We start from the raw sequence: 23,106 nt of genomic DNA on the forward strand, positions 1-23,106 counted from the left end.
CAAACTTTTCTATAGTTTCTAAACTTGTTCTCTTCTCAAATTACTGAATATGATTACTTTTGGTGGGCTCTGGAGTCAGCCTAGGTTCAAATCCTGGCTCAAACACTGACTAGTTGTATAACATTAAGCAGGTCATCTCATCTTTCTAATCCAAAATTTTCTCATCTGTAAACTGAGTATTAATATGAAATAATAAGGTTGTGAAGAGTAACACATGTCAATTGCTTAACGCACTGCTTAGCATATAATTCATGTGAGCTACTACTGTTATAGTCATTATTTCAACACTAAATGATAACTTCAGAAGTGATCAATTCAAAGGATATGAATACATAATTTACAAAAGAAAAAAATTCAAGAGGCACATACATTTATGAAGAAATACTTAAATTAACTAAAAGTGAGATAATGCAAATTAAACGTTGATAGATAATTTTACTTATAGAATTGGAAAAAACTTTTGAAAATGATCATCTTCTACTTTGGCAAAAGTACGGTTAAACAGGTGGGTACTCGGAGACTTGGAGTGAACTCTAAATTGGTATACGCTTTTGATAATGCAATTCAATATGTATCGTGTTTTAAAAGACTTCACACTCTTCAACCTTGTAACTGGATGAGTCCTTTAAGGATACAGTGAGGCTGTCAAGGATTTTTATTAAACCATAATATATTAATAATAATAAAATGAAACTAATGTGTGAAAGTGGATGAATGTTAAAATATAGCAAGGGACATTATAAAGTTTTAAAATAATATTCTCAAAGAACATTTAAGATTAGGAAAAAAATACTTCTAACATATTACAAAACTGAATAGAGTATTGTGTATGATCCCCCTTTGTTATTTACATACATATATAACATACACCTATCACTGATGTCTTTTAAGACATCTCCACATGGATAACCAATAATCATCTCAAACTTTACGTGTCTACATTCAGATGTTTAAATTTCTAGCCATAAATTGTTAAATCTGTTTCTCCTCTAGTCTTCCCCATCTAGATAAAGGGAAACTTCATCCTTCCAATTGCTCAAGTCAAATATCTGGGGGTCTGTTTTGATTTCTTTCTTTCCTTCATACCCACGTTCAATCCATTCACCTCTGATCTGATCCCTTTCTGATCCCTTTCCATGATCGCTTTCCATGATCCGAGAATCTGATCCCTTTCCATGATCCCAACTTCTTCTCTGGCTCCCGCCTCCATCACCTCCTGCCTATAGGTGACTGCAGGGATCTCTCAACTGGGATCTTTGCACCAGCCCTTCCTCCCTCCATTCTTTTTTCTCAGCACAATAGCCAGAGACAGAGGGAGCCTTTAACATACATCAAATCATGTCACTTCTCTGTTCAAAAGCCTCCAAAAGCAAAGTCAATTCTGTGTATTGGCCTGCAAAAGCCTTCCTGATTGATGTTCTGCTGTCTCTCTGAACTTATTGCCTACCACTCTTCTCAAAATTTCGGTTTCGCCAGGCCCAGTGGCTCACACCTGTAATCCCAGCACTTTGGGCGGCTAGTCGGGCGGTTCACCTGAGACCGTCCTGGCCAACATGGTGAAACCCCATCTCTACTAAAAATACAAAAATTAACCAGATGTGGTGGTGTGTGCCTGTAATCTCAGCTACTTGGGAGGCTGAGGCAGGAGAATCGCTTGAACCCAGGAGGCGGAGGTTGCAGCAAGCCCAGATGGTGCCACTGCACTCCAGCCTGGGCGACAGAGTGAGATTCTGTCTCAAAAAAAAAAAAAAAAAAAAAAAAGAAAAGAAAAGAAAAAAAAAGAAAGAAAAAGAAAACAACAACAGCAACAACAACAAAAACCTCGGTTTCAGCCCCACTAGCTCCTTGTGTCGCTAATTCTCACGAAACACCTTCCTTTTCTTTCCACCCACACTTAACCTCCGCCTGGAATGCTCCACATGGCTGGTGCTGTCACCTCCTGGAAGTCTTTGCCTAAGGGCCATCTCCTTGAGTGCATACCCATGTTTAAAGACATTCCAGTCTCACCCCAGTATTTCCGCTCTCCCTTAGAAAGCTCCCCCGCAACCTTTTTTTAAAATAGCACTTAGGAACAAGTGACTTGTTTCCCTTATTCATCCTTTCTCTCTCCAGTAGAATGTAAGCCGTTTGAGCTGGGGACTTTTTCTTGTTGCTCACTGTTGGATCTTCATTACTTAGAACAGTGCCTGGCTTATGTGGTGAATGAAAACATACATATTTGTTGACTAAATAAACAAATGTGTAAGCACATGATACATATCTAGATAAATTTAATGTTTTTTACTTTCTTGTTTAAACTCTCCTGTACTTAAATTTTCTAAATTGACATTATTTTTCCATCTTTATTATCAGAAAAAACCCACAATCAATGTTATTCTTTTTTATTTTTAACTTGGTAATTACTGGTATTTATGGGCTAACTGAATGTATGAATCTTCCAGCCTTTCTGTATTTTGGATAGCTCATTATGAGGGACAAATCATCTTGATAAAGGATGAACTTCTTTGCTTTTCTGTAACTCTCATTTCCTCTTTTTCATAGCATTGTTGAAAATACCATATTTTCTGCATTTTCTAACTCCGAATCAGTATTAGGCTGGTGGGCTAGCTCCTTGCCCACTCTTTCAATGTATTATTACTACTACTATTGCCACTACTTCAATTATTTGCTATTAGTGGCCTTTTTTCTGTATTTTCTTTCCATTTCTTCCTAGCACATCAGATCCTGTTCTGATACCAGTTCTGAGGTCAGTGCATCTATGTACGTCTATGTACACTGGAAGAGCATTAATATCTATAGGGCAGCCCAGGTTCTGGGAACCTGGTCACGTCATCTTATGTATCCTATATCTATTCATCCTCAGAGTAGCCCTCTTTAGCAGCTATTATTACTCCACATGACAATGGGGAAACTGAGGCTGGGAGCTTGAGGAACTTGTCAGAAGGCACACAGCTAGGAAGTGGCAGAGAGCAAATGTCTTGACTTCGAAGTCCACACTCTTTCTACTTTTCATAATGGTTGCCTCCCAGCTCTAAAATGTGTTTATTTCTTCATTTATATACTCTGTCTTTTCAGAAAGGATTTGAGAGAGATGACACATTTGTTATTGTTTCTAAGCTCTGGCTTCTGCCTCCATACTGCTTAAGCCCAGAAGATTGAGGAGGATGGTGTGGGCTGGAGGTGGACTGTGGGAGAAAGCTCTTCCTGTCACCAGAACCCTCTCTTGTCACCAAGTGGCCCACTTGCAGCAGACTCCAGGATGTCCCAGCCAGGGCAGTGTTGGAGTTGTTTGTCATCAGGTGATCCCAGGCTTAGCTTGGTGAGTGTAGTTTGTTTGGTAACTAGTATCATAGTAGGCAGTCTTTGATCTAGAGCTTTCATTAGTCCTTTAGTGATTCTTTTCTTTGGCAAATTATTTTTTCTTTTGAAGTCTTTTGAAAAATGTCATATATATTCTTATTCAATCTATTTTTTGTGGTGAAAAACTCCACAACTTTTTAAGAAGAGAAGAGGATGTTAACTAACATCTACAGAATAGCACTTTAAATGTATTATCTTTTTTAATATTCACAAATGCTAGTGAGATAGATCTCATTATCCTTTTTTGATAAAATAGATGAAGGAATCTTGGCAGAAGAAAATTACGTAATTTACCTAACGGAGGCTTTAAGATTTATTTTTTTTCTACCTTTGAACTCATTCTACTATTACATATGCAAATATTGAGATAGATTGGACTGCAGCTCTGACACTCATGGCCTTTAAACAACAAGAACTCATAGTGTAGTTACAGAATTTGAGGCTGCAGAGGAAAATGGCAATATTTCAGCCAATTAGAGAAAGGCAGCTCAGTTTCCTGGGCTTCACGGGGGTGCTCTGATCATTGGTATGTTATTGATACATCTATCTGTGACTTATTTTTTGTAATTTGAAATCTGTTTGTAGAGGAATATCAAGACACTGGTATTCCTCAACAATATTAACATTACCAAGTCACCTTACTGTATGAACATCTGTCTAAAATGTTTAAATATTGATTTGGTGAGGGGCAACATGGGGGTTAACACAGGACTTTCTTAGCTCCTTTTCTGATTTTGACTGATACAATTCTACTGCTTAATTTCCACTGAGATTATACATTATTCACACTATCTCACTTACCTAGAATGTGATTTTCCAAGAGTTGCTTGTACTTAGGAAGAATCAAGTTAGTCTCTGGTGGTATTTAAGGGGCTTCAGAAGTAAACTAGTTCCTCCAGTGTCAGGAAACTGTGAGTCATCTCAACTCTCATGCTTTCTGACTCTAAATGAAGAAGGGCAATGTTCACATAGAAACCGTATAATTTGTCACGTTAAGAACAGACTGATCTTGTTCTGATGCTCTTGCAGAGCTCCAGATATCCTTATATAAGGAGAAATTTTCAGAAATTAATAAAATGAAGTTCAGCGTTATGGAATGTGACTAATACATCTGAGATAAGTGACTCAAACATTAGCAGAGGGAGATACTTGCAGTTTTAGCATTAAACAATTTTGAGTTACTTGAGATTTTTTTTTAATCATCAGAACTCATTGTTTTCATATTTGAAACATGAGAAAAATTCTTCACTTTGTAGATTTAAAAGAAACTCACTGGATAGAAATAGACCAAAAATTTAGTCCTTAGAAAATAATATTTTAGTAGTAGTATCTCATAAAGAGTAAATACTTGATGCAACTATTTGCATATTGACCTCAATGCATGATTTTAAACCCATGATCATTTCCCAAGATAATTTTCTAATGTCCACATTTCCCCGAGTGCTTAGTGCCACTCCCAGACATATCTATGTGTCATTAAGTCTGCAGGCCTGTGTGGATAAGTGTGTGCACAAGTGCATGCCTAGGTAACAGGAGCCCTTCAGTGATGTCAGATGTGTTGAACACTGGAAACGGGAAATGTTCTGTTTGATGACCTTTGCCAAATTGCAAAGTGCAAACTGGCAAAGTGAGTTTCATCACTCAGAATCTCAGTTTTGGAGATAGCAGAGATACATTACTATCTAGTTAAATCCCTCATCAAATCAAGAAATAAAATGAGGTGTCTGGGCTGTGACTCATGCCTGTAATCCCACCACTTTGGGAGGCCGACGCAGGTGGATCACCTGAGGTCAGGAATTTGAGACCAGCCTGACCAACATGGTGAAACCCCGTCTCTACTGAAAATACAAAAATTAGCTGGGTGTGGTGGCGCATGCCTGCAGTTGGGAGCTACTTGAGAGGCTGAGACAGGAGAATTGCTTGAACCCAGGAGGAGATTGCAGTGAGCCGAGATCACGCCACTGTACCCCGGCCTGGGTGACATGACAGAGTGAGACTCTATCTCAAAAAAAAAAAAAAGGTAGTGAAATTGAAATGAGGATTTTCTTATGGAATATATCTATCTTTTCATAATTACACACTTAAGACATTTCTACCCCTTCACAGTGTGTTCAGTACTTATTGCTCAGTACATGATCTCTAACTAAATATTTGTAAATGACTGAATAGATGGATGAATGAATGAATGGGTGAGTAAATGATAGAATGAGTCTCAGAGAGATCGTGCAAACACGTGCCAGGAAAAGAAACCCAGGTGTTTCTTATTTTTCCGTTTTCTAGTTCCTGCAAGTTCTCTTTAGGTGAGCTAATCAACTCATTATCTTTTAATCTTTAAACCCTATTTCTGGACACACCACATATTCTTAGCTGAACTAGGCCCCTTTCTTCCCCTATTTTCACCTCTTCCTCAAAGCTTTGCTGGGTAACTGGAAAAAAGGTGATTTCTTCCTCAACCGTTCTTTGTCTGAACATGCAGCAATGCATGAGTCACTCTTCACTCCTAAGACACAATAGAGCTTTCCATGGCTTGTATTTGCTATAAATATTTACTGCCCTGATCTCTGATTTACCTAATGTTAACACAATTGTCTGGGTAGCCTTAGACCTTTGGTATATATACTAGTCTTAGTATTTGTCTGAGATACCAAACTACATTAGGGTTCTAAATTTGGTAAACATGGAATCCATTCCAATTGAGGTTACTGGCAAAGTTGAAAACACTGTCATTTTTTTTCTGGAATAATAGGTATTGTTCTAGCGAATGTCTGTCTACCTACTTAAACTCAAATCCCTCTAACAATCTTATGGGGTAGTAGCTGAGGCTTCCAGAAATGAAATGACTTTTAGAAAGTACTAAAGCCAGTATTTAAATTGAGATTGGTCTGTCTTTTCAGGCCAATTTGTGCCCACCACATTACGCACTCCCCTCTTCCCATCCCATAATCATGGAGAGCATTTAAAGACATCAGAACCATTAAATACAGACTACCATATCTAAAAGGGCAGAAAATTTCTGCTCCATTACTCCTTCTAGCCTTTAGGTTCTGAGAAGGCATAGTGAACATGAGAAGACAATAATAGAGAAAGTTGTTCTCTGGCTATGTCTATCAGACCAGTTTATGGTGTCACCAAATGAGAATAAAGAGAAATGACCTCTTCATATTTCTCACAATCAGAGTTTATTAATCTCCCCTCCACAGCTATGAGGATGCTTTATTTTTTTAATTTTTAAAATTTTTTTTATTATACTTTAAGTTCTAAGGTACATGTGCACAACGTGCAGGTTTGTTACATATATATATATATATACACACACACACACACACACACACACATGTGCCATGTTGGTGTGCTGCACCTGTTAACTCGTCATTTACATTAGGTATCTCTCCTAATGCTATCCCTCCCCTCTACCCCCACCCCACAACAGGCCCCAGTGTGTGGTGTTCACCACCCTGTGTCCAAGTGTTCTCATTGTTCAATTCCCAGTTACGAGTGAGAACACACAGTGTTTGGTTTTCTGTCCTTGTGATAGTTTGCTGAGAATGATGGTTTCCAGCTTCATCCACGTCCCTACAAATGACATGAACTCATCCTTTTTTATGGCTGCATAGTATTCCATGGTGTATATGTGCCACATTTTCTTAATCCAGTCTATCGTTGATGGACATTTGGGTTGGTTCCAAGTCTTTGCTATTGTGAATAGTGCCTCAATAAACATATGTGTGCATGTGTCTTTATAGCAGCATGATTTATAATCCTTTGGGTATATACCCAGTAATGGGATGGCTGGGTCAAATGGTATTTCTAGTTCTAGATCCTTGAGGAATTGCCAGACTGTCTTCCACAACGGTTGAACTAGTTTACAGTCCCACCAACAGTATAAAAGTGTTCCTATTTCTCTACGTCCTCTCCAGCACCCATTGTTTCCCGACTTTTTAATGATCGCCATTCTAACTGGTGTGAGATGGTATCTCCTTGTGGTTTTGATTTGCATTTCTCTGATGGCTGGTGATGATGAGCATTTTTTCATGTGTCTGTTGGCTGCATAAATGTCTTCTTTTGAGAAGTGTCTGTTCATATCCTTTGCCCACTTTTTGATGGGTTGTTTGATTTTTTCTTGTAAATTTGTTTAAGTTCTTTGTAGATTGTGGATATTAGCCCTTTGTCAGATGGGTAGATTGTAAAAATTTTCTCTCATTCTGTAGGTTGCTTGTTCCTCTGATGGTAGTTTCTTCTGCTGTGCAGAAGTTCTTTACGGTTTAACTAGATCCCATTTGTCAATTTTGGCTTCTGTTGCAGTTGCTTTTGGTGTTTTAGACATGAAGTCCTTGCCCATGCCTATGTCCCGAATGGTATTGCCTAGGTTTTCTTCTAGGGTTTTTTATGGTTTTATGTCTGACATTTAAGTTTTTAATCCATCTTGAATTAATTTTTGTATAAGGTGTAAGGAAGGCATCCAGTTTCAACTTTCTACATATGGCTAGACAGTTTTCCCAGCACCATTTATTAAATAGGGAATCCTTCCCCCATTTCTTGTTTTGTCAGGTTTGTCAAAGATCAGATGGTTGTAGATGTATGGTATTATTTCTGAGGACTCTGTTCTGTTCCATTGGTCTATATCTCTGTTTTGGTACCAGTACAATGCTGTTTTGGTTACTGTAGCCTTGTAGTGTAGTTTGAAGTCAGGTAGTGTGATGCCTCCAGCTTTGTTCTTTTAGCTTAGGATTGTCTTGGCAATGCGGGCTCTTTTTCGGTTCCATATGAACTTTAAAGTAGTTTCTTCCAGTTCTGTGAAGAAAGTCATTGGTAGTTTGCTGGAGGTGACATTGAATCTATAAATTACCCAGGGCAGTATGGCTATTTTCACGATATTGATTCTTCCTATCCATGAGCATGGAATATTCTTCCATTTGTTTGTGTCTTCTTTTATTTCATTGAGCAGTCATTTGTAATTCTCCTTGAAGAGGTCCTTCATGAGGATGCTTTAATTTTTTCTTAATTCAGCCCGGAATATCAGGTTGAGGTAGGAAGTTCAGGGCCATTGGTCAGTTGCATCTTAAAGGCATCCACCTATTCTTTTGACACCTCCATTCTTTTTCCAGTGGAATCAAAAGACATGTAACTCCTGCAAGTTAAACTGTGACCAACAGCAAAAATTGGTTTATTTATCCATCAACAAGCATTTATTAAACTATACTATGAGGAAAACATGAAATATTAGAATAAAAGGTAGACAGTGATAATTAGTTTAAAGGACATGCAGAGATGAAGGTTTAGAAGAGACAGGAATTACAGCTGGGGAAGAGAACCTGAAAGACTTCCTGGAGAGCATGGTGTTTGCACTGGATCTTGGTAGTTTGGGAAAGGAAAGGAGCCTAAGTGGAAATTAGTGTGAATGGAAGGAGTGGGGACCAGGTTACAGAAAGGAAATAGCTAGTGAGCTAGTTTGAATGGAAGACTTTTAAAGAAAAGAAGTGGAGAATAAGGAAAGAGAGGGTTAAGCTCCTTCTGGAAGACAGGTACCACATGTCTGAGAAGATTGCTTTATGAGGGTTCAGTATATTCTTGGGGGCAAGCTCAATCTCACAAACCAAAAGAGTAGATCAAAATGCCAGAAAAATATATGCAGGACTTGGTGATGATGGTAGTGGTAGTGGTGACAGTGGTGAAGGTGGTGGTGATAATGACAGAAGTGATGCAAATTTTGGTGATCTGGTGACAGGGATGACAGAAGAGGAAGAGGATGTTCAGCAGGAAAAGCAGTTTATTTGAAAAGAAATGGAAAATTCACTTTTTTTTTTTTTTTTTTTTTGAGACAGAGTTTTGCTCTTGTTGCCCAGGCTGGAGTGCAATGGCGTGATCTCAGCTCACCGCACCCTCCGCCTCCCAGGTTCAAATAATTCTCCGTCTAAGCCTCCCAAGTAGCTGGGATTACAGGGATGTGTCACCACACCAGGCTAATTTTGTATTTTTAGTAGAGATGGGGGGTTTCTCCATGTCGGTCAGGCTGGTCTCAAACTCCTGACCTCAGGTGATCTGCCCACCTCGACCTCTCAGAGTGCTGTGATTACAGGCATGAGCCACCATGCCTGGCCAGAAAACTCACTTTTAAAAAAATAACATTACGTTATTGCTGAAAATGTATCCTAAGTCTACGTAAGGAATGCAGCATCAACTATGGTATTAGGTGTGGAGGGAAACCGTGAAATTGCTAATTCAGTAGATTTCATAGTTAGCTAAGCTAATTAAAAAAGGCATTCTATTTAATTATTTAAGCGATTAAATTAAATCACCCAATTTAGTGAGAGTGATTAGGCCTCTTTCAAACAAAAGAAAACCCAGTTAAAAATAAGTAAAATTGGTAACAAGGAAATAACCTAACATATGTAATTAACCTGTAGAACTTAGTGTCATAGGATTGAATTAATGATAGTATTTATTAAGGTAGAACTGTAAGACTGTAAAAACATCTGGCACTTACATGAATAATCAATGTTATTAGTATCTAATATCCCCAGAGATAAGTATCATTATCATTTGTTAATTTCACTTAAGTGCTGAAATATACATTCTATAGCTTGCCCAATGAATATGAGAATTTTATATTTTATAGTCTTGAGTTAATTAGGAGCGACATAAATTCTGTAGTAGAACATCATTGAAATAAATGGAATCAACATGACAACTAATCAGTGTTTTTGCTGCCAAAATGTGTGTTCTTTTTTCAAAATCCTCATTAATATTATTTCAAGCAGGATTTCAGTGTTCTTATGACAGCTTCCATTACTTCCCTAGCGAAACTGTTCTATAAAATAATACTTGTTTCTGTCTAACAACTTTTTTCTTTCTTTTTTTTTTTTTTTTTGAGACAGAGTCTCGCTCTGTCACCCAGGCTGGAGTGCAGTGGTGTGATCTCAGCTCACTACAACCTCTGCCTCCTGGACTTAAGCAATTCTCCTGCCTCAGCCTCCCAAGTAACTGGGATTACAGGCACATGCCACCACGCCCAGCTAATTTTTGTATTTTTAGTAGGGACGGGGTTTCACCATGTTGCCCCAGCTGGTCTTGAACTCCTGACCTCAGGTGATCCACTCCCCTCAGCCTCTCAAAGTACTGGGATTACAGGTGTCAGCCACCGCACCCGGCCCCAACTTTTCGTTACTTGTAGTCTTCTTCTTTCTCTCTCTGTTCATCAACCATATCTCACTACCAGATACATATTTTCAAAAACTGCAAAATTCTCATCCAAGTCTTAGATAAATTTCCTCCTCCTAATATTTTGGGTCCATTTCTCCCTCACCTTCTCATGTTTATGTATTAGTTTGACAAGTCTTTTTGGAACAGCTACTTACCACACCAGCAGGTAGTTTGAAATGGCAAAGAGGACAATGGCTTTGGAATCTGATAAATTAAGGTTTGAACCGTGGCTCTGGTATGTAACAGCTAGTGACCTTGAACAAGTTGTTTCACCAGCTTGAGCCTCCGCCATTATCTGTAAAAGGAATGGAAGGATGAAAATGCTTCCCTAGCAGGATTCTTATGACGTTGTGAGAGAATGTCTGTCTGGTATCTGGAACATGGCGGGCACTCATTCTGTAGCAAGTGCATTGTGCTACTTTAGTTTTGCCCTACTGTGTCATAGGAGAGAATACAGAGCAAAATGTCTTTTAGCTCTTCCCCATTTTTGCTGACTCTTCTTGTTTTCTATCTGTTTTACTTCTGGATCTCATTTCATGCCTAACTAAACTCCAATTTTCCTTGTTTCCTCCCACCACTTCCGCCTATTTTCCACAATGTTGTGCACTTGTATTGACCAACTAGGCTACATGGAGAACCACCAGTGAGTCTTCAGCAGACAATATTTTCTTGTCTTTTTTCCTCCAGGCTTGTAGGAGATCACAACAGGAAAGCAAAAACCTTATTTTATGCAATAATTTTGCTTATCTGATTTATAGGAAGGGAACTGTTTAATAAGAAGGAGCTTGCATATAAGGGTACCAAAAGGCATGAATAGTATTTCTGGAATAGTAGAGACAATTTTTATCTGTTTGCTTTGTTGCTGGCCACAAAATAGATAAAATATTATGAAACTACAACATTACATAACATTTACCTGCTTGTTTTTCTCATTGCTAGCTTATATTTTTAGTACTTGGCTGTTGCTTTAGCCTTGGAAATATGTCAAATAGGTAGTGCACCCAGATTTGAAAATGGAAGAAAAGGAGAGAATCTCCTTCTCCATAACAGAGAAGAGGGAGGGAGAGACAGAAAGTGAAAGAAAGAGAGAGAGAAGACTCAGGTCATCAGAGAGCTAAGAATCAGCGAATCCATACATTTTACTGAGAAGCCAGAGTTTGCAAAGCACAGGGTATGGCACAGGATCTGAAATGACCTTGATATCCAATGCCTGGTATGGGGACATTTACTCAGTACATATCTGGTAACTGGTTAATAGCAGCTACTTGTTCTCTTCCAGGCCTCTTTATAGAAGAGACCCTTTTCTCCTGTTCCCTTTATTTTAAACTTACAGGGCAAGACCATCTACCCTGTTGGAACTATTGACTCCACCCATTTGCCCTTAAAGTAACAGGAACAATTTGCTGAGATAAGGCAGAGATAATGAACATCTTAGCATGTCCAGTTTAGATATTCTGGGCTCTCTCTTTTTCAGCCTAGCCTACCTGGAGGGTTGGGCATATACTTGTCCCCTCTTGTTCCTCCCATGTAAGGCACATCTTGATTAGGGCCCAGCACCTACTACCGAAAGACAGGTTGGGGCCCATCTGAGCCTTGGGCCTTGATGGGCTCACTCCTGGTTGCAAACTTGGTCATGCTGCTTAAAAGATTCTCCATACAAGGGATTCTAGGTCTAGACTGGAAAAAAATTTGAAGGAAGGCCCCTATTGATGGAAGAGCCAAATCTTATTTTCCAGTCCAGGTTTACAACTGAAGTATAAGACACCTGGATTTCTATCCGGCTTTTGAAGATTTTGTTCAATAGGTGTTACTCTTAGAGGGGGTTTGGGAATGAAGCGTGCTTAATGTCCTCTTTGCAAAATACAAACCTTCAGAACTCTTGATCCCATAGTGAATTCACTAGGAAAGCTTGAAATTCAGGCACAAGGGCTAGCTTGCATAAAAACAACAACAGCAACAACAAAAGCACTTGGAGATATCAAGGTTCAGCAGAGGTAGGAGATCTGGGTGCTTATTAAAACACACTATTCGACTCAAATGTAAAATTTCAATTTTATGAGGTTGTTTATTGAACATGATTATATACATGAGTGTCATTTAAAGTAAGCTATAGTTATATGAGGCTTGTTGAGATATGTGGCAGCTCAATGCCCCTCTACTCTCCTCTTTCTCTCCAATGGAAGCAACTTTTCAACTCATATAACTGGTTTTTCTTTTTTTTTTTTAGTTTTTAGTGGGTTTTTTGTTTTTGTTTTTGTTTTGCCTCCAAATGACCAGAGGACATACTTACTTCACTACTTTCTGACTTTGAGATTGTAGACGTCGCTTATTTCTTTAGCCCTTGTTTATTGACTTCCCATTTTTGAGAATGAGGATTTGGGTCTCTTTCACAGCCCATCTTTCACCATACAACCTCCCCACACCCCATTCTCCAAATATATTATAATGTTGGTAAATTCAGTCTTCAGGATTTTATCACTGTGATAGTGAAAACATGATTGGTAGCTGAGTTCTACAGTATAATGTAATTAATGTAATTTCTTTTCCGCATTACTTTTTTGTATGTGTGGAGTCAATAATTGTCATTAGCTTAATGCCAAACTTACGCCTTCAACACATCAATTATCCTATCAGTTTCTCTTTTCCAGGATGTCTCTCCTGGAGGCGGTTGACCTCTCCAGTATGAAGGAAGTCCCCTCATTTCTGGTGTTCCACTGTCATTATAATCCCCATCCCTCTTCACTATAAGCCCAGTGATTCTTTCTGCTGCTCTCGTGTTGGATCTTCTCCTTCCTGGACATGGTGCCATCCTTGTTCTTCACATGAGGCACATCCTCCACAAGATTCCTGCCTAGAGCACTCGGTCTGGAGGAAGCTCAATTGCTCAGAATCTCAAGAAGGAAAAAGACTGATTTTTAAAATATGCTTTGGCTTTGATGTCTGAACAGGACTAGAAAGAGACCAAAAGCAAACAGCACTCCAACCAGGCTGGAGTAAGAAAGGGATTTCTTTAGAAAAGAATCTGTTGTCTTGGAGATTCGGCCAGGCTAAACCTACTGCCTATGTAAGCCTAAAGGAGGTACTCTGCTTTTAAAGAAGCCTTCATTGTCTGTCACTACATGAGAGCATTTGACTGGTATCCAAGGAAATCTCATACAGGAAGGGAGGTAAGTTCTCAGATGACAAACGGAAATGACTCCCTCCTGAGAGGATCTTATCTAGAAAACTATTCAGAGCCACTCTTTAGTTATTATTTTTTACTTACATAAATTTAGGGGTGCAGGTGTAGTTTTGATACATGAATATATTGCATAGTGGCAAAGTCTGGGCTTTTAGTACAACTATTACCTGAATAGTGTACATTGTACCTGTTAAGTAATTTCCCTTCCCTCAACCCCTCCCTCTCTCCCACCTTTCCAAATCTTCAGTGTCTATTATTCCACACTCTATGTCCATGTGTACACTTTATTTAGCTCCCACTCATAAGTGAGAACATGCAGTATTTGACAGTATTTGACATTTTGTTTCTGAGTTGTTTCACTTAGGATAATGGCCTCCAGTTCCATCCATGTTGCTGCAACAGACATAATTTCATTCCTTTTATGGCTGAGTTATAGTCCATCATATACATATACCACATTTTCTTTATCAAATCACCTGTTAATTGACACTTAGGTTGATTCCATAGCTTTGCTATTGTGAAGAGTACAGAGCCACTTTTTCAAAGCTTTGTTTGGAGTAACAACCCCTTCAACACTGGGATGCTTATACCAAGTAGTTACATTTGAGGGAAGACTGGGATGATCAGGGAGAACATGCTAAGTATTATTAACACAGGAAAGTTTATAGGTGACAGTTATTTTAGCTGACCAAACGAGTATATCATCTATGCAGAGAAAGCAAATATGTTGTATACCCATGCCCAGGAAAGTCATTAAGTTATAGAACTCTAAGAAAGAACAGAGGGCAGATGGGACACAGCTATGGGGAAGCAGGGAGGACAGCAATATTTTGTTGAAACCATCTCCTGGAATTTCTCACTTTTCCCATAAAAGTGGAACCATTAAACAAACACTAAGAGCACTGGAGAGAACCCTGCACTTCTCCTTCCACGGTCACTCATGACTCCTTCCTACGGGAAGGATGACTTGTCCTTGTGAGAATGCATATGCAGCGTGTCTCCAAACCCTTCAAGTTGTCTCATTAAACATGTGCAGCTTTTTATATGTTAGTCATACCTTAATAAAATGTTTTTTTAAATAAAAAAGATTTCATATACAGCTCAGCTACTTCTGGAAGATCTGTTTACTAGAGAAGCCTCCCCAGAAGGCAAATGTGTCCCCCCCTCACACTTGCCCCCAACTTGATAAGGCTTCCTGGGGCAGGGTCTTGGGTCTAGAGACCTGTCTCCCTCTTTCCTTTTTTTTTTTTTTTTTTTTGTAAGAGACAGGGTCTCACTCTGTTGTGCAGGTTGGCCTTAAACTTCTGGGCTCAAGTGATCCTCCTGCCCCAGCCTCCTGAGTAGCTGGGATTACAGGTACATATCACTGCACCTGGCTGTCCTCTTTCTTGAGTCTTGACATAAGAGAGGCTCACCAGGATTTGCTGGGCTGCTGACTGAACAACTGTCTGATTTTCAGACTCACTCTTTAGCCAAGTCCCAAGGTCTAGATTGGGAGAAAGTTGAAGAAGCTTTGTTTTTATTGCAGACCCGAATCATATTCTTCAACCCTACTTTGGAGAGAAGAAAGCTGATATATTAATCACTATCTGACTTTTTTGTCCATTTCTCAAAGGATTCAAAATCTATGGGCACAAGGGGTGAGTGAGACTCCCACATCATGGAATATAGTCTAGCAAAGTTTAAGGCATTAATATGGTGATGGAAGAAATGGAAAATAGAAACAAAAATCACTTTTATAATATGGGTAGGAAATTCTTAAGTAAGAATGAAGAAAAATGGCTCAATTTCTTTGTATAACTTTGTTGAATTTATTGGGGGTTGCAGTAGATTTAAATCCAGTTTTTCTTTTCTTTTAAAATTTTTGGAAACCTGGAGACATTCCTACCCAGTAATAATGTCATGAGTTACATTTTTACTAAGAATTTTAGAATTTTTAGATAAAACAAGCTGGAAGCTATTTGTTGAGCAACAATATTTTCAAGACAGTGTTAGATCCTGTAAGGAAATAAACATGTCTATAATAAAGACATTGCAAGTTTTTCCATTTTGGGGTGGGGAACAGTGTCTCAGTATGGTTGCCCAGGCTGACCTTGAACTCCTGTGGTCAAGCTATCCTCTTGCCTCCACATCCAAAAGTTCTGGGAATACAGGGATGAGCCTCTGTATCCCACAAGACATTGCATTTTTATCTACATGGTAAGCCTATTATTTGTTGAAAATTAGACATATTCCTATAATACAAGGAAGATATTATTTCAAAAGAGGTACATGGAGAGTTGAATAGACCTAAGTAAAATAATAATAGATACCATTTGTCAAATACTTACTGTTTGCTAGGCATTGTGTTATGCAGTGAATGAATTCACTCATTTAGTCCTCATAATCATCTGATGAGCTAGATACTAGGGCTGTTAGTATTTTAAAGATGAGCAAAATAAGGCCAAGAGAGTCAAATAAGTCAGCCACATTCATATAGCTGCTAAGTGGCAGAATCAAGAGGGATCCAGGCAGCTTAGCCCCAGAGCTACCACAGTGCTGAAGGAGCTGACAACCAAAAGCCTTTATTTTCCCCAGAGATGAGTCTCTAGTCATAGAGCTCCCCTCCAAGTTAATATATGAGTTACCTTTTTTTGAGATGAAGTCTTGCTCTGCCGCCAGGCTGGAGGCTAGTGGCATGGTCTCAACTCACCGCAACCTCCGCCTCCCAGGTTCAAGCAAGTCTCCTGCCTCAGCCTCCTAAGTAGCTGGGACTACAGGTGCATGCCACCATGCCCAGCTAATTTTTGTATTTTTAGTAGAGATGGGGTTTCACCATGTTGGCCAGGATGGTCTCAATCTCTTGAATTCATGATCCATCTGTCTCAGCCTTCCAAAGTGTTGGGATTACAGGTGTGACCCACCGCGCCTGTCCAAGAGTTACCTTTTAAGAGTTGAGATTTTCCAAACAATTTTACATTACTGTATCTGGGTTATTCTCACCTAAAAATAGCTATTTATGGCCAGGCACAGTGACTCGCATCTGTAATCCCAGCTACTCGGGAGGTTGAGGCAGGAGAAATACTTGAGCCTGGGAGATGGAGGTTGCAAGGAGCTGAGATCATGCCACTACACTCCAGCTTGGCAGACACAGCAAGATTCTGTTAAAAAAAAAAAAAAAAAAAAAAAAAAAGCTATTTATGAGACCTTTATCTGAATTTAGAGAGTTTGGCCTGCCATCATAATTGAAAACTCAGAATAGCATTGCAAATAAACACACATGAAATATATGCATGTGTGTATATATGTATTATATTATATATTATACATGCAGTTATAATATATTACATTATACATATAATGTGTATGCACATCTTCACCTTTGAAAATCCCAAATGACTGAATTAATCAAGCAGTGTATGTATTTTCTTCTTATTGCTGCTGTAACAAGTTGCCAGAAACATAGTGGCTTAAAAGAACATCAATTTCTCTTACAGTTCTGAAGGTCAGATTTTGAAATGGCTTTCATTGGGCTGAAATGAAGGTGTAGGCATGGCTGCATGACCTTCTGAAGGCCCTGTGGGAGAATCCATTTTCATGCCTTTCCCAGATTCTAGAAGCTGCTTGCATTCTTTGGCTCATGCGTCCCTTCCATCTTTGAAGCCAGCAATTGCTGTCAAATCTTTTTCATCATACTGTCTCTCTGGATCTGACTCTTTTGCTTCTCTTTCTCCCATTTAAAGCCCACTCAAATAATCCAGGATGATCTCAATATTTTAAAGTCAGCTGATAAGCAACCTGAACTCCACCTGCAACTAATCACATACTATTGCATATTTCTGGGGATTAGGGCATGAACATTATTCTACCACCACAAACAGGAATTTTTCCTGCCCCAGAAGTGTACCTGTTTTTGGAAAAAGCATAATGGTCTTTAACTTTACACAACAAAATGATCAATTTTACCATTTAGGACAGAAAGTGAAGGATAACTATATTAGTCCATTCTTGCAATGTTATAAGGAAATACCTGAGACTGGATAATAAAGAAAAGAGGTTTAATTGGTTCACAAAAGAGGTTTAAGAGTTCTGCAAGCTGTATGGGAAACACTGAGACAACCAGGTGGAGGAGGGGAACTCTGGAGAAACTCCAACCAGCCTGCCCACTGAGGTAGAGCCTCAGGAAGTTCACGCCATTTGCAGTGGGGAGGAGCCTGGCCTCTCCTCTTCCTATGTGGAACCTGGGATTCAAATGGCAGGCGGGAAGTACTCTAACAGGGGACTCTGGCCTTGCAGGGGAACCCTGTTTCCCCCTTTGTTTCCTTTTACCCAATAAAATACCCTTTAAACTGTCTGTGAGCCTAAATTTCTGTGGCCATGGGATGGACAGGTACCCTGTCCTTGGCTGAACTAAGGAAAAGTCCTGCAACATTTTTGGCGCCCAACATGGGGCTCAAGAAGCCGTGATTGAAACGGGGACACAAAACCTCTCACTGTTGCTCCTAAGCATTTTCATCCTCGGACTTTTGAGGGTGGGGGAAACATGCCCCCAAACCCCGTCACTCCTAGAGGCTGGGGGAAATGCCCTTTCCCTCTTTTTTCTGTAAGGACAGGCAAGTAGGGGCTCCTTGCCACCCCTCCCCTCCATGCCAGGGGTGGAACACATGGTCCAAGGGTCACACATAGCCAGCTGGCTGGTTCCCAGTCACAAGCTGCTGCAGCCTTCTCCTTCCCTGGCCAAGGGTTTCAGCTTTATCAGACAGTAACTAAGCTTTTCTCCTGATGGGGGAACCACTTGCCTAAGAATCAGAGTTTCTTCCCCAGCCATGTTTAAACTGCTTTTTTTTTCTTCTCCCTTCTCTACCCCATCAGCAGTTAATCTTTAAAGTATTTTTTCCCTTTTAAAAGACGTTTGATACCTGCATGTTCTCCTAGCCCTGTCTCTTAAAGAACTCTACCCAGGGACTGAGTTTTCTTCTGCCTGTCTGTGTGTGTACTATATGTGATGTCTGTAAAAAGAGTTCTAATTAATTTGGCCTAAAGAAAGACAAGCACTTGGATATAATATTTTTATAGAGAACTTAAAAGCTGTGGAACCTTTCAGTTCACATGACTTCAATCTTTAAGAAATAAAAATAGGCTTAAAGACTATTGGTAAAATCCAGGTCAGATGCAAGGTTTGCTAAGTGTTTTGAGGTTACAAACTGTCTTTTGGGTTTTGAGAACTATTTAACTTGCCAGCTTCACAACTGGTAAGGCTTGGGGACATAAGAAATGGGAACCACGCCCTTAACTAAGAATGCAAACCTTGGCTGCAGTTAGCACACAATTAAAGCAACTTACCAAGTTTTACCTTAAAGTTAAAAATTGCTAGGAGTTAATTGAAACTACTAGAAATAGATTTACATGGAAGGTGTGTAACAACAGTAAAATGTGTTTTTTTAGTAAAAGGTTATAAAAAGGCATGGAAATGTAAACTTTTGTTTAGGGTTAAAGGATTGTTTTAAATTAGATAGGAAAAAGCTGAAGGTTCAAAGAAATAGTAGAAGCATTGTTGAAATAATCTTGCAAAAGAGGTTCACTGTGTGAACATATTGACTAAATTAAAAAGGATATTAGATGGTTTTTCTGTAAATTGAGCATTGAAATAAAAGCATAACAAGGTTTTCCTAAGGTGCTAATATGCTCTTTGGCAAAATTTGTAAAGGGTTATGAAAGGTTTATGCTTCTTTAAGATTTTTGAGTCATCATTTCAGCAAAATAAATAACTTACGGCAACCTGGAATTCTATTTCACAACATCAGGTGTTTTAAATCTTGAATATTTAACAGCCTTCCCCAAATCAATCTTCAGTTTCAAAATTGTCTTTCCTGACACCTGGTTTTTCGGATAGTTCAGAGGGCCCCTGGAATGTCCAGAAAAGAGAGGTAAACAGGATTATTTGACATGTTTAGGTACATGGAATTGGCAAAATGATGTTCAATCTTCTTTAGGTTATATCTTGGTAAATAATGCTAATATATGTTCCAAAATTGTACGAGATTTCTAAAATTCGAAAGTCTGAGTATATGCTGCCAATCATAATTAAGGTTATTATGTTAAGTTATTGTGAACTACAGAGATAACCAAACTTCTTTGTCAGTTGTGTTTCTAACTGTAACTACCCTGGACATTTTGTTCTTCACAGACAATTGTTTTGTTTTAATCCTTTTCAGAGATGGTTTATACTGAGCTATAGAAGTTTAACAGGTGCTGGCTACATGCGGTGGCTCATGCCTGTAATCCAAGCACTTTGGGAGGCTGAGGCAGGCAGATCACGATGTCAGGAGATTGAGACCATCCTAGCTAACATGGTGAAAGCTCGTCTCTACTGAAAATACGAAAAAGTAGCTAGGCATTGTGGTGGGCGCCTGTAGTCCCAGCTACTCGGGAGGCTGAGGCAGAAGAATGGTGTGAACCTGGGAGGTAGAGCTTGCAGTGAGCCGAGATCACACCACTGCACTCCAGCCTGGGCGACAGAGCAAGACTCTGTCTCAAAAAAAAAAAAAAAAAAAAAAAGAAGTTTAACAGCTGCTTTCAAATACAGGCTTCTGATAACTTTAGAGATTGTACACTGGAATAAATGAAAATGTACAGGACTCATGAAGAGCTGAAATGCTCTTGAATATCAAGCAAAACCAGAGTTTACTAAATGGACTGAATTCAGAAAGCTGAAGGAACTTTTTGACTTTTGCTTAGAATACTGCTGATTCTTATTTTGTTTTTCAGAGTCAAGGAAACTTATTTGAACTATTTATGGCCTTTAATAATTAAGTAAGATACACACTTCTGTGATAAAAATTTGGAGCATGTTTGTTTACCTCTGCCTGATTCCTCTAGAATTTGGAAACTATCTGTGAGTATTCTAACCTGTGGCAATATAGTTGTTTGCATCAGTGCAATAAGATTCCATTTTTTCTTTTGCAACAGGACACAATTAGATAAAATGGTTATTTTACCAAGGCTTTGACTGGAAGAGTATTCTTCCCTTCAGAGCTGATAAAAGTCCCATGGGAGACTGGCCTCATACCTTCATCTATACAGTCCCTGTACAGGGTTCCTGACCAGTGGTCAGTAAAGAATGTCACTTTTGGCAGGGCACAGTGGCCCACACCTGTAATCCCAGCACTTTGGGAGGCTGAGGCAGGTGGATCGTGAGGTCAGGAGATTGAGACCATCCTGGCCAACATGGTGAAACCCCATCTCCACTAGAAATACAAAACTTGGGCATGGTGGTACATGCCTGTAATCCCAGCTATTTGGGAGGCTGAGACAGGAGAATCACTGAGACAGGAGGCAGAGGTCACAGTGAGCCAAGATTGCACCATAGAACTCCAGCTTGGAGATGGAGTGAGACTCTATTTAAAAATATATATATATATTGTTGTCACTTTCTAACAAGTTGGGAGCTCCAAGTTTATCTTGGGACCTTAAGAGGAGAGGATCACCCAACTCACAGGTTTTTGAGGATGCGAACCCATGTCTGGGTTGGGCTTTAAAGGTCTTATCTGAGATTCCTTGTGGAACAAATTTCCATCAAAGCCAGTCCAAAAGACCTTTGTAGAAATAATTATTCTTGCTGCACTTTATGCAAATAATCAGGCCAAATATAAAACTACAGTCTATTTTGCAAACAACTTAGTCCTATCATAATTTTTTGTTGTTGTTGTTTTTTAACAAAAAAGAGGACTGGAAAGAGAAAAATTATGTTCCAAAATTTATCAAACTTATCATACATCGGTCATTAAATTCTAAATTCATTAGTTTTTAAGTTTTTGCATACATTTTACACTAACTCTGCTTGTTCCTGTGAACCTACCAGTAATCTCTGGCTACAGCTCAGAAAGAACAAAAGAGTGGGTAATGTAGACATCTGAATTGCTATTCTCTCTCTGAGCAATTATCCTGCAAATCCTGCCACATGATGGGAAAAAATAGGATGCCCATCACTTGAAGGTATCCTTTCGGGAAAGTAAAACAAAGAGAATTAACCAAAGCCAAGCACCATGCACCCAAATCTTAGCAAGCATAATTATAACCACCAGTTATCTGGTTGTGTCACAAGACATCCTTTTGTCTTTCTTGTTGGAGGAGGACTCAGTTCCACAGTTTCACCATAGAATTTGGCTTATAATAAGGAGTCCATGCAACACTGCCCAAACATATTTTTGTCCCAGATTCAATTCTAAACTTAGAGTCAAAGCCCTAGGAAAGAAAACTGGATCTGAGGGATCCAGAAGCAGGTGATAACAGAAGTTAAAAGGTACAGCACAGGTGAGCATGGCTGATTCCTGCTAAATTAGCCAAGTCCAAGCTTCCTATTTCATGGATAAAGGCCTTTCTAATATCCATGGCATAAATGAGGTCCAGGGAACTCCAAGGCTACTGACAGTAGGTGGGAAAGAGACATAGGGGAGAATGGATAATTCCTATTCTCTAGGCACCCCCTGCTTCATGGGTGCAAGCTGCTTTGATGTCCATGGTGGTACCTGCCAAGGTCATCGGAATTCAGAAATACGAGGATGGAAGAGGGAAAGAGGAAACTCTTCCCTCTCTCCCTTAAGTACCCTGGGTATCTGCTGGGAAGAGAGGAGAGCCAGGGACACCTGCTCCCCTCTTTCCAGATAGCTAGGCATTCACCTTCATTGTGTACCCCTTTCAAATGCATCCGAAACCTCGGTACTCCTTTGAAAAAACACCTTCTTTTTTTCCTTTCTTCTCCTCTGTCCTCTCTTCACTGATAGTAATTGTGTCTCTGTAGTATAGAACACTCCCCACAGATGCATCCTCCAAACTGGAAAGAGTTAATTTCTCAAATCTTAAACTGATTGACTTAGGACTGGGCTCAGGGGAAGGGAACCCTGAAGCCTGACATACTGGCAAAAGATTAAAGTTTTCTTTTAACCAGTTGGGCTTTTGGCCTCCCTCTCCCTGGGCAAACTGGTAAAAGGCCTCAGAATTTTTGAGCTGTCCTTATTCCTCCCCTTGTTTCATTTTGATACATGTTTTCTAATAACTCGGTTTGTTCTTGCCTTCAGGCCATCACACTCGTCATGCAACTGGAGCCTCTAACAATGGCCTCTTTTGCTGGGAACCCTTAGATAGGCCTCTGAGGGAGATCTGACTGCTCCTTTCCCAAAATGGTGTCCCCTGTCAGCAGGAAGCTGTTAAGATCTGTCTTTGTCCTTATCTTCAATCTAACAGCGGTTAGAAGTACTTATTTAGAGGGGGGAATGAGACAGCGGGGTGGGAGGGGGACCCTGGAGAAACTCTAACCAGCCTACCCACTGAGGTGGAGCCTCAGGAAGTTCGTACCCTTTGCAGCAGGGAGAAGCTTGGCCCCTCCT

Source organism: Chlorocebus sabaeus, chromosome 3 (genome assembly GCF_047675955.1).
Source record: "Chlorocebus sabaeus isolate Y175 chromosome 3, mChlSab1.0.hap1, whole genome shotgun sequence".
Lineage (NCBI taxonomy): Eukaryota > Metazoa > Chordata > Mammalia > Primates > Cercopithecidae > Chlorocebus > Chlorocebus sabaeus.